Raw genomic sequence first — 8,285 nt, 5'->3', positions numbered from 1 at the left:
CAGACCCACGGTAGGCGACCACCAGCTGAAATGAAGACAGAGGAGCCTGCTGGGGACCATTCCTCAGAGCACTGTCGAGCCTTGGGGGTGGGTCTCAGAAGGGAGCTGAGTCTTGAATTGGGCGGAACCAGAGAGTCTGGAATTCAGGATTTGTTAAGGAAGGCCTTGGTGAAGGGATGTGTTTCTCCATCCGACACAGCGGCTACTCTAGATCATAGGGGCAGTTTTTAACTGTTCAAAAACACCATCTAGAAATAACAGAAACCCATTCACGGAGTACTCAAATATGTCCAGTAACAGACATCCCTAAAATTATCAACAGAAACACCCCAAATTTAGGGTTTCCGATCTGTGTATACTCATCAGGAACTGCTGGAGACAGGCATTAGGTTGTACCTGTGACCGCAGCATTGCAGGGGCTTCCACTCCCCGCTGGGCTGTGCCCAGAAAGTTTGTTTTAGAGGTTGAACTCCACCTCCAAGCATTGGAGAATGGAGTTGCCAGGTTGGGCTGTGAGTAGTATTGGCTTAGGGGTTCGTTGTACCCCATTTTCTCTGACAACGGTTGGCAGCCTTGGGTAGAGCCATCAGACTTCAGCCCGGAAGTCCTGCCCCTGGAGGGCCACCCTGCATCCCTCACCTGATCAAGAGCTGTAGAGTCTTTGATCTCTCTCTGTGCTGCTAGCATCCTTGTCTGTTCGTTTCTCAGCGTCACCCACTTGAACTTAGACACCAAGTCAGGGCCTCTGTCTTGTTTCCAGTGTTAACTGCAGAACTTAAAACAATTTTTAAGTCACATCTCTTAGCCAATAAAAATTTAGGGTGCAAATGGTATTACCCCTCGGTCTTGTAACTATCCTCTCTCTGCTACATCTGCTATCCCAAACCCTCCCTTCCCATCTCAAGCTTTAAAAACCTCTAGTCTTCCCCTGGTATCAGGGTGCCCACTTCAAGTCTTACCGCAGGCTGCAGGAAGGACCACACTGGATCCTTGAGAAGGAACTAGCAATTTATAAGGGGACACTGCATTCTCATGTTTCTGTCCTGCAGGGCAAATATCTGTTCTTAGCTGTCCTGGGCTCCCCGTCTGAAATCTGGTCTCACCTATCCCGACAGAGAACAGCAACAACAACAAAAATATGGGCATTGACCCTGGGTTTGAACTGAGAGAAAGCGACAGTCAAGATCATCTTGAAACCCTCTCTGGAGCTCCTGACTGTCGTCAGCTCGCTGGCTGTGCAGCTTCCTTGCTACTGTACGTACGCCCAGAGGGGTTAACAGTGGACCGATGTCAAAGCCTAAAAATAAAAGTCAGTACGCAAACAACGGGGTTTGTCAAGGAACAGTTACTCGCCCGCAGTTGTATTTTTCTCTGAATTCCAATCATTTGTTGCGGGCACTGAGGACAAACAGAGCCGTGGTCGGATTCCCCTGCCCGCCCTAGTCTGATGGCGTCTGTGTGGATGTGTGTCACCCAGCCCGGCCTCCACAAGCTATCCGCGTGGAGAGAGGGTTGAGTTTGTTTCAGGCTTGGGTGTGCTAGACGGAGGAGCCATCTTCCTCTCTCTCTGCACACTGACTACCCAGGCCTGTGCACACCCCCTCTAATAAACTCCTAAGTTGGTTTGTTGCATGTTCCATGTTTCTTTCCCTCTTGGGCCAGGTAATTTCACCTATGATTTCTTTGCACTCTGCTCTATAGCTTAAAACTATACTGTAAACTCTTAGGATTTGGAAGTTTATCTGGCATGGCTTAAAATCCATTTGTAACAAAGTCTGTTTCCTCAGAAAGTTTTGTCTATTTTTATGGATGGATGGATCTGTGTCTGTAAATCTTCTTGTGGACACGGAGTCGCACAAAATTGTGTCAGGCTCAGTTAAAGGTATAAATGCATGTGGCCAGTGTCTGTTTGTTTCTGACTGGCCTTGGACGTGTGAGTTTCCTATGTCCTGTGTGTCTCTTGTCTCGGTGATAGCTCAGCTGTTACTGTTGCAACTAGCCACCTGGGCTCAGAATTTGCCGCTGGGATTTCTGGCCCCTGAATCTGATGTAATAACAGAGATTTGTGTGTCGTTTGGGCATTAATGCTATTAAAGTTGTTTTATGCTGTTCTACTTTATTAAAAAAAACAGCTAAGGGAATTGAGTATGGTTAATATCTGTAACAAAAGGTTAGCTTAACACTTGCAGCCTTAAACTGTAGCTATTCTAGGAAATGAGTATTTGCCTCCAGCTTAGCTAAACTAAGCACAGCCATGTGGGCAGATGCCATCTGACAAGGGTTAGAGAAGAAGGAGGCCATGTGACCTCATCACCATCTTGATGGAAGGTAACCAACCACACGGAGTGGGTCGACCACGGAGACAACAACAGGTCTCCAAGATATCTTGGTTTAGGATGGATCTTGTATAATTCCTGTCCTGTCCTGAAAGCAAGGTTTATGAAAGACAGCATTTAAAACAACATGGGCTTAATGAGGCATTAAAGCTGCACCTCCATGTGTTCATGTACGGGGTGTATCTTGCTGGCAGTTAGATTTTGCCACATACGAGTATTGATTTTAGAGAGACTGAATTGTTTACACTGTTGAAACTTGGTTTTGCTTCTACAAATATAAAATGTTCAATAAGAAAGCTTTTTATAATAAAGAGGCATGCAGGCTCCTGCCATACCTCTATCTCTTCCAAAGATGTTGGGCACAGAAGAACTTCCACCTGGAGCTTGCTTTTAATATGACATAGTCAGCCACTGGGCGAAAAAAATCTGCTTTCGCTTCAACTGCTGCTCAGACCCTGCCCAGACCCTGCCCAGACCCCGCCCAGACCCCGCCCAGACCCTGCCCAGACTATATACGCACAAATAGGACACGTGAGGATCAATTGTTCCACTTTTCCTCGACAAAGTTGGCTGGTCCCTCCCAAGTTCCTACTCCACAGGAAAGTTTGTCAGATCTTCTGTGCCTGGCAGTGGAAGATTGATGCTGCCCCTGGGAATTCTGTCCCCAGTGACCATGGAGGAGCCTGGGGTAGCTGTCTAGGTAGCCGGTAAGTTCCTGTCATTCTATTTATTTATTTATTTATTTATTTATTTATTTATTTATTTATTTAGTATACAATATTCTGTCTGCATGTATGCCTGAAGGCCAGAAGAGGGCACCAGACCTCATTAGGGATGGTTGTGAGCCACCATATGGTTGCTGGGAATTGAACTCAGGACCTTTGGAAGAGCAGGCAGTGCTCTTAACCTCTGAGCCATTTCTCCAGCCCCAGTTCCTGTCATTCTTAATACATTCGGGAACTGCTTGGTCTGCACTTCTGCTTGCTCAGATACTGCTGTATCCTTCTCAGATTGGTGGTGTTTGACGACTAGGCTAGTAATGTCTCCGTCAGTTTAACAGGTCTTTCTCCAAGGCTCCGACCACCTTTATAGTTCACTGGTTAGGTCACTAGTTAAGTTTCTTGTTAAAAATGCAGACACGTTTGCCTTGTTTGCAGGCTTCATAGTGAAGGATGAACAGGTTTTAGATGTAACTTTCCACTAAAGAATCACAGAAAATGATTTAAGATGTATAAATGCAAGTTGTAAAGGTATAAATAAATGAAGTAAGGGGTATAAAGATGTTTTGGACTTCTATGTGATTGTTACCCTGGGATTGTGGAGGTTCAGAGTTTTAGCATTGACAAATTGATAAATGGAGTTCTGATAAACTGACAGCACTGACTATGTACTGTTCTGCCACAAGCTCAAGGTTTTACCTTTCCTTTGGTTGTCTTCTAAGTGCATTTCATCAGGCTAAGATCAGGCTCTCTAGACATAGGAAAAATGCTCATGCCTTTAGACCCAAAGCCATAGCCTTTGCTATGACACCAAGGTGTAAATCTGTTCCAGCTGTTTACAGACACCTGCATGTTTCTGGAGAAAAAATGATGTTACTGTACCAACTAATCTGACCTGGTGGAAACTAAGACCAAGTGTCCACAGATTATCCTAAGAACTTCACCAATACAACCAGGGTGGTGTGGGAGTTAATACATGCTGTGGTTAGGCTTTATTGCCATTGGTTAATAAAGAAACTGCTTTTGGCCAATGGCTTAACAGAATATAGCCAGGCTAGAAGAGATATATATATAGAGAGAGTGGGTGGAGTCAGGGAGAAGCCACATAGCACTGCAGGAGATAGACCCCTGACGCCGATGCTTGAAGCTGAACAGCCACATGGCAATACACAGATTAATGGAGATGGGTTAGTTTAGGATATAAGAGCTAGCTAAACATATGCTTAAGCTATTGGCCAAACAGTATTGCAAATAGTATAGTTTCTGTGTGATCATTTCGAGTCAGGGTGGTTGGGAATGGACTAACAGCCTCTGCCAAATGGGGCAGCCTCTCCTAACACGAGGGCACATCTCCGTTCACTTCTTTCTGGCAATCTCTTCCCATGGCTAACCCCTTCACAGGACTGGTGGTAATAATCTATTTTTTCTCCTAGCACTTTGCCTGCTCTGTTTCCTCCAGGAACCGAATTGCAAGGTCTCCAGGGTGGCGGGTAACTGAATGCTTCTCCACCTGTACCTCCCACTGACCACGAGCCCGTCAACTCCTGATGCCCCCACCACCACGTTGTCCCACGCCGACAGGGAGTAACCTGATTTTAACTGGAACTCATATATCAAAAAATGTTCTAATCTCTATGCCACATACTAACATTCTTCTCCTCTGAAATCTTTTTGAGCCATGCCCCCACAATTCAAACAACCCTCACCACTGTCTTCCACGCACCTACAAGTATAGCCCATTAAACATCAGTTAAAGCTTCCTACTGTTTTCCTAACCCAAACTCCCAAAGTCCAAATTTCTCCAAACAAAAGCATAGGCAGGCCTATCACAGCACTATCCCACTCCTGGTACCAACTTCTGTCTCGGTTAGGATTTCTTTTGCAGTGAAGAAACACCATGACATGGCAACTCTAATAAAGGAAACATTTAATTTGTGTGGCTCACAGTTTCAGAGGTTTAGTCCGTTATCATCATGGTGGGACTTAGTGGCACACAGGCAGACATGTTGCTGGAGAAGGAGCTGAGAGTTCTACATCCAGACCTGTAGGCAGCAGGAGGAATCTGTCTACACTGAGTATACCTTGATCACAGGACACCTCAAAGCTGGCCCCCACAGTGACACATCCTCCAACAAGACCACACCTCCTAATAGTGCCACTCCCTATGAGCTTATGAGGGCCAATTACATTCAAACTACCACACTCTCTCACCCTTATCTGAGGAAAACTCTACTCTCTCAATCCCCCCCCCCATTTCCATCTGGTCTTCCAAGTGAAGAAGCCACTACACAGACCCTAACTGTTGAATGTTTTTCTTCTGATAAAATTGACTGGAAAATGGCTAAGTTTTCAGGTCTGCTAATATACCAACTGAAACAGACAATAACTTATGGTCATGATATGATTATGGACACTCATTGCATCCCCGGGTACTGGACTTCACAGAGTAGGCACTCAATTAATATAAGTTGAATTTGAATGAGTGAATGGGTGGCCTTTAATTTCTCAGATGAATTTGTAAGCACTATCACTGATAGGCTTGTAGCCCAGATGAGGCTAATGAAGTCCAGCTTCTCGGGTTCTTCTAGACTGACCCATCACTCACCTTTGCCCTTATTTATTCCCTTCCTCACCCACCCAAAGCCTCCAAAGGGTGCTTACTATGCAGACAGAGTCAAGAGCAGGCAGTGCATTAATGGACACAAATCCTGGCACAGCTGCCCGCCCTGGACTCACACGCACAGTGGAGGGCACAGTTTAGGGGACTCAGGAGCTGGCAGCTACGCCGGGATGGAAAGAAGCCCAAGGGCCCTGCATCACAGAACAGTGAGATCAGGGAAGTTTGGACAAAGGAGGTTACAAAAGACCAAGTTCAACTTTTGAGCAATATTCCGGAGGCGTGAAACTCAGGTATCACTTCAGGCAACTATGCAAATGGCGTTGTGCAATGATACGCTCAAATTAAACCCTGAACAAGCCCAGTTCCATCATGCTGGTGTGGCTATTGTTTGACCTCCTTACAAGTAGCTAGTATAACAGCAAAGTAAGCAGAAACTTCTGTGAATAATCCCTTGCTATGAATGTACAGAGAGAAGGGATATTCTGGCCTCTGGGACCAGTTGAAACGTCTATAAATGAGAGACTGACTTAATAAACTGTGGGAGGGGAGTTTCTAAAATATAATATTATGCAACCATTTAAAATGATGTTCCATAGTCACTGACAAGGAACGATGTCCACGTGGCAGGCCTGTAGAAAACTAAATCCCAGCGCTATGCACATCTGCTATGGCATCTGTGTGTGAGAGAGAAAGAAAGGAGGCTTTAATTTCTTTCGTTAGGTTTCTGTAGTGTGTGCATGTTTAAGAAGTAGGGTTTGGAGCTGGAAAAGCTTCTCAGAGGTAAAAGCACTTGCCGCCTTTGCGGAGGAGCCTTCGCGCATGCGGAGAGGGAGGTCTGTGGTCTCTTCCTGCTCCTAGGTCGCTGATCTTGTTGGTTAAGGGAGCCGTCCTTGTAACCTCATTTCACCTTAAAAGTCTCCTTAAAGGCCCAGTTTATAAATACATACTGGGGACCGGAGACTCGACATCCAAATCAAATTCTGGGGAGAAGACAGCTCAAATGATAATGGGCAATAGTTGTCAGTTTCGTAGCCCAGGAAAGAGAAGAAACTAAAAATTGTAAAATAGAGATATTTTTCTCTTTCTATACACACACACACACACACACACACACACACACACACAGAGAGAGAGAGAGAGAGAGAGAGAGAGGGAGGCACAGTTGTAACCTAATGTTGGCTGTCTGAAGGCTCCTAAACTCCAACCCTCTGTAGGCTACCTCTTCCTTTAATGTCCAGACAACCTTTCTTGAGATCTTTACCCATGTCTAGACAGAGAAATAGAATCTTTCCCACCCAAAAGTCCACATATGTCTTCTTTTTTTAAAAAAAAAAATTATATATTTTTATGTGCCTGGGTGTTTTGTCTGGACATATGCCTGAGCATTAATTGCATCTCTCGTGCCTATGGAGCCCCAAAGCGGTCATCAGACCCCCTGGAACCAGAGTTCCAGATGTTTGTGAGCTGCCATGTGGATGCTGGGAACTGAGTCTCCTCTGGAAGAGCAGCTGGTGCTCTTTACTGCTGAGCCGTTTCTCCGGCCCCTCCACATTAAGCCAGTCTGCTGCTATTTTGAATAATACATTTTCCCTCACATGAAAGAATTCTGTAATTGCTCCGTCTTTAAAAATAGCACGTTCCCCTTCCTCTTGCATGTATGCAAATATGGGGTTTTGCCACACCTGTGTGATATTTGCTGTATTTATGTATACACAAGCTTATACCTCCACATCCGAGGCTCAGTTTTTAAATACTTAAGAGGGTCAGTTTCTTAAGAGTCTGTTCCCGTTGCTGTTGTGCAAGCTTCGGAGTCACACAAGCCAAACAAGAACACATGGCAAAGTATTTTGGGGTTTGGCACAGGAATTTCGTAAGAAGTTTCAAAGCCTCTATGTCCCAAAGTCTATTTGCAGACGGGAACGCAGAGCCATGGAAACCAAGAGTTTCCATTCGGCAGGAGGTGTGGCCACACGTAGTCTTTGGAGACATTCATCTTGAGACGGTTCCAGCCTGGCTAATCCGTACAGCCTCCCTTTGAGATTGGAGGGCTACACTCGTGGGCAGGACTCACAGATCCAGAAGAAAGCTGATGTTCTCCGACCGCCCCACCCCCAGCCCCACTCAGTGTGTTTACTTATGATTTATTCTCTCTTGTTGCACACTATGGATCTAGGACAGGTTTCACCCTCTGGTGACCTCTGATAATTTAGCAAATCTGATCTCCCACTCCTGTCTGCCTGTGTCCGACCAGGAAACATTTCTGGGAGCATCCGGTGAGGAGTCTGTTAAACATTCAGAGACATTATTGGAGGCAGCATAAATTCTGCCTCCAAGTCTGGTCCAGGAAACATGATGGACTTATTGCTAATCTCCATGTTTTAGGGGGACATTTATGGCAATAGCAAAAAGAGGGCCAGATAATGACCCCGTTTAGAACAGCCATTTAGGACCATAAACACGTGTCCTCAAATAAATCTGCTGATTACCCTTGCATCGGCCTGACAGCCCCGCCAAGTGGCTTGCTCCAAATGCTACAAAAGACCCATTCACATCAGGGGCTGCAGATGAAGAAATACAATCGGCAGAGCCCCCGTCAGAAAATGATTGCAC

The sequence above is a fragment of the Myodes glareolus genome, chromosome 23 (genome assembly GCF_982192425.1).
Source record: "Myodes glareolus chromosome 23, mMyoGla1.1, whole genome shotgun sequence".
In the NCBI taxonomy this organism is placed as follows: Eukaryota; Metazoa; Chordata; class Mammalia; order Rodentia; family Cricetidae; genus Myodes; species Myodes glareolus.
Note: the sequence above shows the minus strand (reverse complement) of the source record.